At 41.0% G+C, this 14,838-nt stretch overlaps 1 protein-coding gene across 8 annotated transcripts in view; it reads left to right on the top strand.

The window, feature by feature from the left end:
* EEA1 (early endosome antigen 1) overlaps positions 1-14,838 on the top strand; it is a 218,637-nt gene that overhangs the window by 66,392 nt on the left and 137,407 nt on the right. For 6 of the 8 annotated variants that reach the window (XM_086399022.1, XM_086399021.1, XM_086399017.1 and 3 more), the window contains one exon: positions 10,476-10,602. The exons of the other annotated variants lie outside the window; for them this stretch is intronic. The gene's annotated coding sequence lies outside the window, so the exon portion shown is untranslated. The remainder of the gene's footprint in view (positions 1-10,475; positions 10,603-14,838) is intronic. 8 annotated transcript variants of the gene reach the window in all.

Below are 14,838 nucleotides of genomic sequence, written 5' to 3'. Positions count from 1 at the left end.
TAAATTGAAGAAAACCAGACAGAGTTTGACACAAATAGTGTTTTTTTTAGCAATGCAGATAACTTTGTCTCATAGAGATACAAGTGATTTGTGTCCAGTAGAAGAGCTTGGGTTGAAACTGAAAGATTAGTTTTATTGCCCAATGGTATATTACCCAATTTTAATGTAATTTAGTAATCTTATTCCAGCATTCTTTCTCCTCTCAGTAACGATAAATACCTTTGTCTTTCTACGCTCCATTTGAACAAGGTTTATTATTCTGCTGGTTCTGTCATTAATGAGGTAAACAACTAGGAGAGTCATGATTTTTACCTTTTTGAAAATTATGTATTAACATATAGAATGTGATTTATGTAGTTCTGATTTACTAAAAACCTTTAGTGAGCAAACAAACAAAAAACTGATATGTAATAGTGATTTTTTAAATTCGTGGGCTGATTTTTTTTTTTTTAATTTTTAAAATGTGTTTGTTTTTGGCTGTGCTGGGTCTTCATTGCTGTGTGTGGGCTTTCTCTAGTCGCAGTGAGCGGGGGCTACCCGTGCAAGGGCTTCTTGTTGTGGTGGCTTCTCTTATTGCAGACCACGGGCTCCAAGGCATGGAGCCTTCAGTAGTTGGGGCATATGGGCTTAGTTGCCCTGTGGCATATGGAATCTTCCCTGACCAGGGATTTAACCCCTGTCTCCTGTATTAGCAGGTGGTCTCTTAACTACTGGACCACCAGGGAAGTCCTTTGGGTTGATTTCTAACATTCTAACGTTGATTTAGACATTAGAAATGAAAATTATGAAGACCATACAGTTATAGGAGATAAAAGTTTATGAGAATGTTTTTAAAATACATATTTAGTGTTAAAAGAGAAACTGAGACATATTAACATTTTTAAGAGTTTATTTGAACAAAAATCTATTTTAATCAGGCAGTGCCAAACTAGAAGTGATTAGGTGCACTCTATCAGCAGAAGCTAGTGGAAAGATTTTTATAAGCAAGAAGCAGAAGCCAAGCAAAAAGTTATTTCATTAGCCATAGCTTAAGTGTTTACCTTACTTGGAAAACCATGGTTAGATGTTTATGATTTTGATTTTGATTTCTTAACCTTGAAGCTTAAGTTTTGGTTTGGTTGGGTAGGCTGCTAAGAATAGAGCCACCTCAGTCTAATGGATTCCTTATTTAAATAATTATTTTCACAATATGTAAATAAAATAATTAAACTCCTATAATGATTGCCTATTTTACTGGTGTTTTTTCTGCCAGTCCAGTAAATATTCAAATATTTAAAATCATTAAGAGAACAGGCTTTGGAGTAAGACTACCTGGCTCTACATGCTGGATCAACCACTTCTTGGTCTGGGCAAATTGTTTAAACCTCAGTACTCTTTATCTCATCAGATTATTGGGAGGATAAGTGAAATATAATAATGTAAGCAAGAAGTTCAGAAAAGCTCTGGTAACTAACAGCTCAATATGTGTAAGCTACAAGCTTTCTGTTTGCAATGAAAACTTGCAAAGTAATTCCCTGGTGGCTCAGGGGTAAAGAATCCATCTGCCAATGCAAGAAACATGGGTTCAACCCCTGATCCAGGAAGATCTCCTAGAGTAGGAAACCACTCCAGTATTCTTGCCTGGGAAATCCCATGGACAAAGCATGGCAGGCGCCAGTCCAAGGGGTTGCAAAAGAGTCAGATACGTCTTAGCACAATTGCAACTTGGTACTGTTGTGTAAAACACTTTAAAAACAACATACGGTGCTTGCAATATTTAATAGAACATTTTTCAGTGTAGAAAAGGTTTACTTACTAGCGGGCTCCTTTCAAATAAAATTGGGTTAATTCTTATCTACCAAGATAGTCCTGTATTTTGCCTTTATTTTATTGAACATTTTGTAGAACATTTTACAACCCCAGGTAAATTTTGTTTGCTAGTCAAACCTATGTCTCAACAGTTAGTATTTCTTCTACATGAAAAAAAACTTCTAAACTAACTGTTGTTTGAGTAAACAACTGACAATACAACGAAAAGATCTTGCAAACATTTGTTTAGAGAATTTGAGTAAAACCATTCCTCCCAAACTTTAGTAGTTATTAATTTTCCAAATAAAAGAAATGAACGAAAAAATTTAAAATACAATAAAATGGAACAAACCGAAAATAATTGTAGTTCTTTTTAAACTGTTGGCACCGTTAGTCAAGCCAGCATCCTAATCAGGGACAGCAAATACTATGCAGGCTTAAAAAATGAGTTGGCCTTTCCAAATGTCCTAAGGCTTGAAAAATGGCTTGGTCTTTCTGTGTGTCTTCAACTTCCCAAGTCAGAGCAAATGATACAATGGATTCTTTATTCTATTCTAAGCTAAGCTAAGTCACTTCAGTCGTGTCCGACTCTGTGTAACCCCACAGACGGAAGCCCACCAGGCTCCCCCATCCTTGGGATTCTCCAGGCAAGAACACTGGAGTGGGTTGCCATTTCCTTCTCCAATGCATGAAAGTGAAAAGTGAAAGTGAAGTCGCTCAGTCGTGTCCGACCCCTAGCGACCCCATGGACTGCAGCCCACCAGGCTCCTCTGTCCATGGGATTTTCCAGGCAAGAGTACTGGAGTGGGGTGCCATTGCCGTCTCCTATTCTATTCTACCTCACAGTATTTTAAAGTCACCAACATTCTCAAAATCAAGGGACAGGAGTACTAATTTATCTACCTACAACTTTTCAATTGTAAATTATTCCACTAAATTGGTTGTATGTGTTAAAACAAAACAAAATTCAACCAAGTAAACTTGAAGATTCTAATGCTTTATTCAGTGATTGAATTAATCAGGAAGCAGGCTGTGTAGTAACTAGAAGAGCACTCCAGGGAATGATACAAAATGGAAGGCTTTTATAGAAAGGAGGGTGGGGCAAAGAAGTTATTTCCAAAAGAAAAAGAATTATTTGGGGCCAGCACCTCTTTTTAGGGGGAGGAGAATTGCAATAGCTTTTATCATGCAGATTGCTTCTTCTTCCTCTGGGGGCTAGAGGGCTCACATGACAGATGACCTCACTGGTGATGACCAGGAAATTCCAAACTGGTTGACTAAGATTACATTTCTGAGACTGAGAGGAAACACACACACACACACACACACACACACGCAACTAATTTATGACAAAGGAGCCAAGAACATACAAGGGAAAAAAGAAAGTCTCTTCAGTAAATGCTGTTGGGAAAACTAGATAGCCATATGCAAAAGATTAAAACTAGATCCCAATCTTACATCATATAAAAAAATTAACTCTAAATGGATTAAAACCTTGAATGTAAACGGCAAACCGTTAAATTCCCTGAAGAAAACAGGCAGTACCTAGTACATTGGGACTCCCCTGGTGGGCCAGTGGTTGGCTCTGTGCATCCACTGCAGGGGATTTGGGTTCAATTCCTGGTTGGGAAACTAGAATCCCACAAGCTGCATGGCCAAAAAAACAAAAGATCCTAGAAAATAGGCAGTACACTTTTTGACATCAGTCTTAGCAATATTTTTTTGGATATGTCTCCTCAGGCAAGAGAAACAAAAATAAAAATAAATAAATTTCTGCACACCAAAGGAAAGCATCAACAAAATGAAATGACAGCCTACTGAATGGGAGAAAAATTTGCAAATCATGTATCTGATAAAGGGTTAATATCCAAATATATAGAAAGAACCCATACAATACTGGAACTGACTCCTCCAGAAACAAAGTTCCTCTGCTGAGTTTATGATTAAACTCTCTGCCCAGAACTGTATTCCCTTTCTTGTCCTGTGCGTATTCCTCACAGAATAGGACAGAGGACTATCAAAGAAAAGGGGACACTGAAAATGAGCAGGAGCCTGTGAGGCTCTCCCCAGTACAGAAGCCTTTCCAGAGCTCCCCTTTCTTGCTTGTAGAAAAAGGCTTTGGTCTTCAGTAGGCCCCACTCCAGTACTCTTGCCTGGAAACTCCCATGGATGGAAGAGCCTGGTAGGCTGCAGTCCATGGGGTCGCTAAGAGTTGGACACGACTGAGCAACTTCACTTTCACTTTAATGCATTGGAGAAGGAAATGGCAACCCACTCCAGTGTTCTTGCCTGAGAGAATCCCAGGGATGGGGGAGCCTGGTGGGCTGCCGTCTATGGGGTCGCACAGAGTCAGACATGACCGAAGCAACTTAACAGCAGCAGCAGGCCTTCCCTGAGTTCTCTTGTGGTTCAGTCGGTAAGTCATGTCCAACTCTTTGTGACCCTGTGGACTGCAGCACACCAGGCTTCCCTGTCCTTTATTATTTCCTGGAGTTTGTTCAAATTCATATCCACTGAGTCAGTGATGCTGTCTAACCATCTCATCCTCTGCTGCCCACTTCTCCTTTTGCTTCGATCTTTCCCAGCAACAGGGTCTTGAGTTCTAAAGAGCAGATTTAAGCAGTTACTAGTTAGGGAACTGAGGAAATGCAGAAATAAAGGAAAATAGTCAAGAAACAGTACTTTGGTGATAAATCAGTCCTAGTTCCTCCTTGAGGGATATACATAAGAACCTGATACATATAAAGAGCCTCTTGATGAAGGTGAAAGAGGAGAGTGAAAGGCTGGCTTAAAACCCAACATTAAAAAAACTAAGATCATGGCATCTAGTCCCATCACTTCATGGTAAATAGATGGAGAAAAAATGGAAACAGTGACAGACTTTATTTGCTTGGACTCCAAAATCACGGTGGACAGTGACAGCTGAAATTAAAAGATGCTTGCTCCTTGGAAGAAAAACTATGACTAACCTAGACAGTGTATTAAAAAGCAGAGACATCACTTTGTCAACAAAGGTCCATGTAGTCAAAACTATGGTTTTTTCCAGTAATCATGTATGGATGTAAGAGTTGGACCATAAAGAAGGTTTAGTGCTGAAGAATTGATGCTTTTGAAGTGTGGTGTTGGAGAAGACTCTTGAGAGTCCCTTGGACAGCAGGGAGATCCAACCAGTCCATGCTAAAGAAAATCAACCCTGAATATTCATCGGAAGGACTGATGCTGAAGCTGAAAATCCAATACTTTGGCCACCTGATGCAAAGAGCCAACTCATTGGAAAAGACCCTGATGCTGGGAAAGATTGAAGGCTGGAGGAGAAGCAGGAGACAGAGGGTGAAATGGTTGGATGGCATCATTGACTCAATGGACATGAGTTTGAGCAAATTCCTGGAGATAGTGAAGGACAGGGAAGCCTGGCGTGCTGCAGTCCCTGGGGTCTCAAAGAGTCAGACACCAGTGAGCGACAATGATATATCTTTGAGATGTTCTGCGGGAAGTAGGGCCCACCCAGGTGGAAAAATGGTAACTGCATCCTGAGACCAAAGGTTGATGACTGAGATTCCTGGAACACCACCCTGTTATGTCACCACACATCAGTCAGAAGTCATGTCCCCTACAGCCCTCACCCCAAATGCTGCCTTTAAAAACCTCTTCCCTGTGGAATTCCTTGGCAGTTCCATGTTTAGGACTCCTTGCTTTCCCTGCTGAGGGCCCAGGTTTGATTGGTGGTTAGGGAAGTAAGATTCCCACAAGCCACACAGTGCGGCCAAAAAACCCCCAAAACCAAAACCAAACCAAACCAAACAAAAAAACTCTTTCCAGAAATCCATCAGGGAGTTGGGTATTTTGAGCAAAAGCTTCCCACGCTCCTTGTTTGACCCTTCAATAAACCTTTCTCTGCTCCAAACTCTGACTTTTTGGTTTGTCTAGCCTAACTAGGCACAGGGCACATAAAGGGGTTCAACAACGACAACAGACACCCCAGTTTAAAAATGGGCAGAGGGGACCTCCCTGGTGGTTCAGAGGTTGAGAGTCTGCCTGCCAATGCGGGGGACATGCATTCAATCCCTGGTCAAGGAAGATCTCACATGCTGTGGAGCAACTAAGCCCATGTGCCACCACTGCTGAAGGCCCTGTGCCCAGAGTCCATGCCCTGCAACAGAAGCAGCCACAGCAGTGAGAAGCCTGTGCACCACAATGAAGAGTAGCCGCCCCGCCCCACCCCCAACCAGAGAAAGCCCGCATGCAGAAACCAAGACCCAGCGCAGCCAAAAAATAATACAAAAATTTTTTAAATGGGCAGAGGATCTAAACTTTTGTCCAAAATAGACATATAGATGATCAACAAGCATATGATGTTCAGCATCACTAATTATTGGGGAAATGCAAGTCAAAACCACACTGAGCTATCACCTCACATCTGTAGAATGGTTAGCATCAAAAAGACAAGAAATAGCAAGTGTTGTTGAGAATGTGGAGAAAAGGAAACCCTCCTGCACTGTTGTTAAGAATATGAGTTGCTGCAGCCACTATGGCAGTATCTCAAAAAATTAAGACTAGAACTACTGACTTTAAAAGCACAGTGTAAAAGCTGTGGGTCAGATTTATTCAGTGTCTTCAGTTCAGTTCAGTCGCTCAGTTGTGTCTGACTCTGTGACCCCATGGACTGCAGCACTCCAGGCCTCCCTGTCCATCGCCAACTCCCGGAGTTTACTCAAATTCACGTTCATTGAGTTGGGGATAACGATCCAACCATCTCATCCTCTGTCGTCCCCTTCTCCTCCTGCCTTCAAACTCGCCGCATCAGGATCTTTTCCAATGAGTCAGTTTTTCACATCAGGTGGCCAAAGTATTGGAGTTTCAGCTTCAGTGTCAGTCCTTCCAATGAATATTCAGGACTGATTTTCTTTAGGATGGACTGGTTGGATCTCCTTGCAGTCCAAGGGACTCTCAAGAGTCTTCTCCAACACCACAGTTCAAAAGAATCAATTCTTTGGCAATCAGCCTTTTTTATAGTCCAACTCTCACATCCATACATGACTACTGGAAAAACCATACCTTTGACTAGATGGACCTTTGTTGGCAAAGTAATGTCTCTGCTTTTTAATATGCTGTGTAGGTTGGTCATAACCTTTCTTTCAAGGAGCAAGTGTCTTTTAATTTCATGGCTGCAGTCACTATCTGCAGTGATTTTGGAGCCCCCCAAAATAAAGTCTGTCACTGTTTCCCCATCTATTTGCCATGAAGTGATTGGACCAGACCCCATGATCTTAGTTTTCTGAATGTTGAGTTTTAATGTTGAGTGTCTTACTGAGAACTAAAACCCCAGAGATAGACTCTCAAATAGCTCTGAGAAACTGTTTCAAAGATGTAAGCAAGGAGGTTACCAGGAAAAGCCTGGTAATGAAGGATAAAATTTCTCATGCACATTTAAGTAGATGTCTTCTCCATTGATAAGATACTTTTGTAATTTAGTCATTCAATTTGTTAATAAGGTGTATCATATTGATTGATTTGCAGATATTGAATCATCCTTGCATCCCTGGGCTAAATTCCCCTTTATCATAGCATATAATTCTTTTAACATATTGTTGAATTTGGTTTGCTAATATTTTGTTGAAGATTTTTGCATCTATGTTCATATCAGTGATATTGGTCGGCAATTTTCTTTTGTTGGGGTAACTTTGTCTGGTTTTGTTATCAGGGTGATGATGGTCTCAAACAATGAATTTGGTAGTGTGGTAAATTTAAATTTTGCTTTTTGGAACCTTCTGGAATTTCTTTTTTTGAATATTTTCAATCCATGTTTGGTTGAATCTGCATATGTGGAACCATGAATACAGAAAGAAAGTGAAATCGCTCAGTCATGTCTGACTCTTTGCGACCCTGTGGACTATAGCCCGCCAGGCTCCTCTGTCCATGGGATTCTCCAGGCAAGAATACTGGAGTGGGTTGCCATTTCCTTCTCCAGGGGATCTTCCCAACCCAGGGATCGAACCCGGGTTTCCCGCATTGCAGGCAAACGCTTTATCCTCTGAGCCACCAGGGAAGCTGAATACAGAGGGCCAGTTGAATATTTATTCAACAAACCCTGAATGCCAAGCCAACTCTGGGCCTTCTCACCCAAACAAGTTTGATAATATGGCACCAGTTCATCAGATATTCCTTATCATATAAAAACTTTTTGCCTTCCACCTCATTTTGCAGTTCTCCAAAGGAGACTGTGGATCTGTGAAGCATTAAAATTTGTTTGTATCACCTAAATTGTCTTCTTTGATTTTTTTTTTTTTAAACAGTGCTGTCTACCCTCTATCTTTTTGTTTAAAAGCAGGGCATACATTTTTCCCCTCTATGGTACCAGCAAGAAGAAAGAAAGAAAGTGAAGTCGCTCAGCAAGAAGAGAGCTATCCTTATTGCTTGTTCAAAGATAAACTGAGCCATATTAAATATTTTAAGGGTGTATTTGAGCAAAACTTGATTTGAATTGGGTAATGCCTAATTGGAAGTAGTTAAAATCATTTCACCAACAAGAGCCAGGGAAAAGACTTTTACAGAGTGGAGGAAGAAGCAAAGCAAGGATATTACTTGATTAGCTATAGCTTGAGACCCGGGTTCAAGCCCTGGGTTGGGAAGATCTCCTGGAGAAGGAAATGACAACCCACTCCAGTACTCTTGCCTGGAAAATTCCATGGATGAAGGAACTTCATAGGCTATAGTCCATGGGGCTGCCAAGAGTCGGGCATGACTGAGTGACTTCACTTTCACTTCACTTCATAGCTTGAGCAGTTGCACTAATTCAGAAAGCCTGGTTGGCTGTTTGTGACAGGTTGTTCTTAGGTTTTGATTTCTTAACCTTAAGGCACTTCAGTCTTAGATTTAGTGTTTTGGTTTGTTTTTAAATTTTAATTTATTTTTTCCTTGTGCTGGGTCTCTGTTGCTATGCACAGGCTTTCTCTGGTTGCAGGGCTCAGGCTTCTCATTGCAGCAGCTTCTCTTGTGAAGCATGGGCTCTAGGCACGCAGGCTTTAGTAACTGCAACATGCGGGCTCGGTTCTGCAGCTCAGGGGCTTTAGAACTTGGGCCCAGTAGTTGTGGCCCCCAAGTCTATCTGCTCTGCGGCATGTGGGATCGTCCCAGACTAGGGATCGAAACCGTGTCCACTGCATTGACAGGCAGATTCTTATCCACTGCAGCACCAGGGAGGTCCAGGCTTAGGTTTTGGTTTGCTTAAGTGGGCTACTAGTTATTGCCTGCTGATTAATTAATTTATTAATGGTCTGCTTTTTAATTAACTTACGATGTTGGAGATGGAAAGCTGGCACTGAGATGAGTTTGCATAAACAAAACATTCAAATAACACTTATCCTCCATTCCTTCTACTCATATATTTTCTTGTCACTTTCCCCACAATTCCTCTGCCCTAGAAGCCCAAACTCCCTTTGCTTTGTCTAGTAACTTTTCTACAATATATCACCATTTGTTAAAATGATATATAAGCCCCTAAGTCTAACCACTTCTTTGGATTTTTCACTTCTTTTTTTAGGGGGAGAGGGGGTAAAGTTATCATACACATGTAAATACTAATATTAATAAAACTTGTATGCCTTTTCTCCTGTTAATCTGTATTTTATTAGTTTAATTTGTACCTCTGCAGGTACTTGAGCTAAGAGGGTAGAGGAAAAGGTTTTCTTTCCCTACAAGGTAAAAGGGAGAAGAAGGAGATGGTATTTTCCAAAAATTGTTCTTAATTTTCTTTGCAAATTAATTTGTTTGCTTGTTTTTTGTCAACTAAGTATACATTTTATATATTAGCCAAAATCTGTCAAGTTAAATATATTTTTGGATCCCACTTTTAGCCAACTAATCTGTAACAAGCATAGTTCTTAAAACACTTTTAAAAAGTGTACAATGCGTTATTTTTTATGTAATCTTGCAATGCTGACATCAAGTATACTATTGTAATATAATTTAGAAGTGATAACATGAATAAGTGATTGCCCTGAATTATCAGGTAGATTTTTTTCTCCCTTAATTGTCTTAATATAGATGGATATAAGCGAGAGAGAAGGGGAGAGAGAAAGAAAAAGAAAGAGGCATTCTTCCACCCAGAGACCTAGATATTTTTTACACAATAATACTTTAACTGTCAATAATAATTATGTTATGTAAAGTACTTTGTCATCTCCCACTTCTCATTCATGCTACCTGTGGTGGCAAGACATTTTCAGATTAGCATTTTACAAAGGACCATTTATTTGAGCCCTGACTGTAATACTCTACTTTAGATTTTCAGACTATTCTAAGCCATCTATGGACTTAAGCAACACACTGAATTAGGTGGTCTGTGGAATCTTCTATCAATGAGTTTCTATCAAATCATAAGAGAAGATGGAAGTGCAGTCAGTCTAAATTCTATACAACTCATCTTTCTAATTATACTGCCTAGGGAGGCCAGATGGCTAGCTGTCAAGAGACCTCAGGAAGTGTATTTACACTGGTAAATTCAATGTGGTACAAGCTCTGAATCTGCTTTGCAGACTCAAAACTTGAATTTTTGTCAAGCACATTGAAAGTAAAGTCTTTTCTTGGCAGACTCATTTTATTCATGCTTACAGTGACTGAAATGTCATTTTATTAATTTACAGTGGGCAATAAAATGTTCATGTGGATTGTTCTGCTTGCCTCAACAGGATAAGTGCATTTACTCTTTGAAGACAAAACTACCTGAGAAGCCAATTATAATTGAAAATTTGCGGGGTCTTTATTCAGAACAAGAGGAGGTGGCCAAATGATGCTCCTCAGGGACAGAATTTTCAGGTAACTTAAAGTGTTTTGAGTCTGTTATGTTCCCTTCTCATCCTTCAAAGGGTTGAGTACAAAATGGAGATACGTATAGGCCCCGTAGCTTAACTGGGGGCAGGGCGAGAGTTCGGAAAGAGTAGGAATTAGACGACAAAAGGAGGATGAATGTAGCAAACATTCAGCCAAGTGTCGTGGCCCAGAAGTCAGGGAGAGACTGTGCTGAGCCAAAAAACTGCAGTAGTTCAGCATGCCTGAAGCATACAGCGCAAAAAGAAAATAACGTCAAGTGGCATGGAAGGCTTTCAAATCACAGTTTGGGGTTTTTGTCCTCAAATGATGGGGACTAGTGAGGAATTTTAAGCTGGGGAGTAATGAAGATCAGGTTTGTGCTTTAGTAACATCACTCAAGCTGCGGGGTAGAGAATGAATTAGATGGATGCAAGAACAAGATCAGAGAGGAGTTGCTCCTAGGTCAGAAAGGAGTGACTTGAAAACGGGGATGATGTGAAGCAGAATTTACAGAACAAGGTGATTAATTAAATGTGGGCAGAAATAAAAGGAGAACAGGCAAAGATGGCAGATTTCTAGCTTGGGTATGGTAGTGCCAGCAATGGTATGGGAACCCAGGAGGTCATAGGGAAGTGAGTGAAGGGTGGGCTAAAGAGGGGAGTGATGAGTCAGTTTAGAGTTCAGACATTTTGAAGTGAGCTAGAGGATTCTGTGGCCCCACAGTGGAAACACAGTGTTAACCACTGGACTGCCAGGGAAGTCCTGGTATTTGTCTTTCTCTGTCTGACTTCACTTAATATGATAATCTCTAGTTACAGTCATGTTGCGACAAATGGCATTATTTCATTCTTTCTTTATGGCTGCTGCTGCTGCTAAGTCACTTCAGTCGTGTCCGACTCTGTGTGACCCCATAGACGGCAGCCCACCAGGATCCCCCATCCCTGGGATTCTCCAGGCAAGAACACTGGAGTGGGTTGTCATTTCCTTCTCCAATGCATGAAAGTGAAAAGTGAAAGTGAAGTCGCTCAGTCGTGTCCAACTCTTAGCAACCCCATGGACTGCAGCCCACCAGGCCCCTCAGTCCATGGGATTTTCCAGGCAAGAGTACTGGAGTGGGGTGCCATTGCCTTCTCCACTTTATGGCTGAGTACCATATATACATATACATATGAATAGTATATATGAATGTCATGTATATGAATAGATGAACACCATATCTCCTTTATCCATTCATCTGTTGATGGGCATTTAGGTTGCTTCCATGTCTTGGCTATTGTGAATAATGCTGTTATGAACATAGGGATGCATGTATCTTTTTGGATTGGAGTTTTGTTTGGATATATGCCCAGGAATTGCTGGATCATTTGGTCATTCTGTCTTTAATTTTTTTTTTTTTCATACATGACATTTCACATGTTTCAATGCCATTCTCCCAAATCTTCCCACCCTCTCCCTCTCCCACAGAGTTCATAAGACTGTTCTATACATCAGTGTCTCTTTTGCTGTCTCGTATACAGGGTTATCGTTACCATCTTTCTAAATTCCATATATATGCGTTAGTATACTGTATTGGTGTTTTTCCTTCTGGCTTACTTCACTCTGTATAATAGGCTCCAGTTTCATCCACCTCATTAGAACTGATTCAAATGTATTCTTTTTAATGGCTGAGTAATACTCCATTGTGTATATGTACCACTGCTTTCTTATCCATTCATCTGCTGATGGACATCTAGGTTGCTTCCATGTCCTGGCTATTATAAACAGTGCTGCGATGAACATTGGGGTACACGTGTCTCTTTCCCTTCTGGTTTCCTCAGTGTGTATGCCCAGCAGTGGGATTGCTGGATCATAAGGCAGTTCTATTTCCAGTTTTTTAAGGAATCTCCACACTGTTCTCCATAGTGGCTGTACTAGTTTGCATTCCCACCAACAGTGTAAGAGGGTTCCCTTTTCTCCACACCCTCTCCAGCATTTATTATTTGTAGACTTTTGGATCGCAGCCTTTAATTTTCTGAGCAACCTCCATACTGTTTTCCATAGTATGGAAAGTAAGTATAGCTGCACCAACTTACATTGTGCAAGTTGCTCAGCCATGTCCGACTCTTTGTGACACCATGGACTATACAGTCCATGGAATTCTCCAGGCCAGAAAACTGGAGTGGGTAGCCTTTCCCTTCTCCAGGGGATCTTCCCAACCCAGGGATTGAACCCAGATCTTCCGCATTGCAGGCAGATTTTTTTTTACCAGCTGAGCCACAAAGGAAGAGAGGAATTTTTGTTGTGTCACTTCTACATGATTCTGTGCTGTTGTTCAGTTGCTAAGTTGTGTCTGACTCTTTGCAACCCCATGGACTGTAGCCCACCAGGCTCCTCTGTCCTAAGCTCAAGAATACTGAAGTGGGTTGCCATTTTGTTCTCCAGGGGATCTTCCTCAACCAGGGCTTGAACCCGCATCTCCTATATTGGCAGGCAGATTCTTTCCCACTGAGCCAGGGAAGCCCCGACTGACTTTATTTGAGGTTTAAATGCAGTAGACTTGACCATGACCATGTAAGTATATACATGCATATATATATATACACATACATACATGATTTTTAATAAATTTTAAAACATAATTTCCTAAACCTGCTTCCAAAGAAACTCAGTAGAGACCTGATACTTTTCTTAGAGTTAAGTCAACTAGAGTATGGGGAAAATCAGTAGGGACTTCTGGAGAATTCATGTATCTTCCCACTGCTTTGAAGTTCTTGCCTTTGCCTCCCTCCTCATCCATCCCTCAAGGGTTGAAATAAACACAAACTGATACTAGACTTCAATTAGTTGGTTCAATGATGCTAAGGTCATTTGTTAAAACTGAACAGTTCAGTTGAGAAGAATAAAAACTAATCACTGCCAAATACCCGGTGAGTAGTCCTGTGTGCATTCCTTAGAATCCTTAAACTGTCTCTGCCTTATTTATACAGTCACCATCTGCACTTTACTTATCGTGTTGTAATTTTTCATGCATTTGCTTCTACTTGGAAATGAATCATTTGGTGGTCACACATGAAATTAACCAGGAGAAAAAATGTTCTGATTTACAGAAGGCAGAGAATAGGTTGTTTCTCATCAGATCAGATCATATCAGTTGCTCAGTCGTATCCGACTCTTTGCGACCCCATGAATCGCAGCACGCCAGGCCTCCCTGTCCATCACCAACTCCCGGAGTTCACTCAGACTCACGTCCATCGAGTCAGTGATGCCATCCAGCCATCTCATCCTCTGTCGTCCCCTTCTCCTCTTGCCCCCAATCCCTCCCAGCATCAGAGTCTTTTCCAGTGAGTCAACTCTTCGCATGAGGTGGCCAACGTACTGGAGTTTCAGCTTTAGCATCATTCCTTCCAAAGAAATCCCAGGGCTGATCTCCTTTAGAATGGACTGGTTGGATCTCCTTGCAGTCCATAAATATTGGGAAATTTTGAAGAGTTAAGAAACATGTGCTCAGTCTTTCAGTCATGGTCAACTCTTTGCGACCCCATGGACTACTGTAGCCTGCCAGGCTCCTCTGTCCATGGAAATTTCCAGGCCAGAATACTTGAGTGGATTGCCATTTCCTTTCTCCAGGGTTAAGAAACATACATACACATATATTAAACCAAAAGAAAAAAGACTGCTGAGTAGGAACAAAGACGTTGGATTGCTCTAAGTACTGTTAGCTTTGAACCACATCTTCACAAGTAGGAAGATATTAGTTTATTTACAAAGATATTAGTTTGTAAAGCAATTGTTATGGAAATGATCATGTACCCTTCTGTCTTAGTTTAGGCTGCTTTAACAAAATTCCACAGACTGGGTGGCAGAAATCGATTGGTCATAGTCATGAAGGCTGGAAGGCTGAGATCAGGGTGCCAGCATGGTTGGGTGAGGGGCGACATCTGAGTCACTGATTTCTTGTATCCTCACATGAAGGAAGAGACCAGAGAGTTCTTTATGGTTTCTTTTATAAGAACACTAATCCTATTCTTGAGGGCTCCACCCTCATGACCTACTCATCTCCCAAAGGTGCAACCTAGTAATACTGTTAGTTTTGGGGGTTAGAATTTCAGTATACGAGGTTTCTGTTCTGTTCACTCATTAAATTGTGTTTGATTCTTTGTGAACCCACGAACTGCAGCAAACCAGGCTTCCCTGTCCATCACCAACTCCCGGAGTTTACTCAAACTCATGTCCATAAGTCAGTGATGCCATACAACCATCTCA

Source organism: Bos grunniens, chromosome 5 (assembly GCF_055505025.1).
Source record: "Bos grunniens cultivar Pamir isolate PY7600 chromosome 5, Bosgru_T2T1.0, whole genome shotgun sequence".
Lineage (NCBI taxonomy): Eukaryota > Metazoa > Chordata > Mammalia > Artiodactyla > Bovidae > Bos > Bos grunniens.
This window is presented reverse-complemented; position numbering and strand designations above follow the sequence as displayed.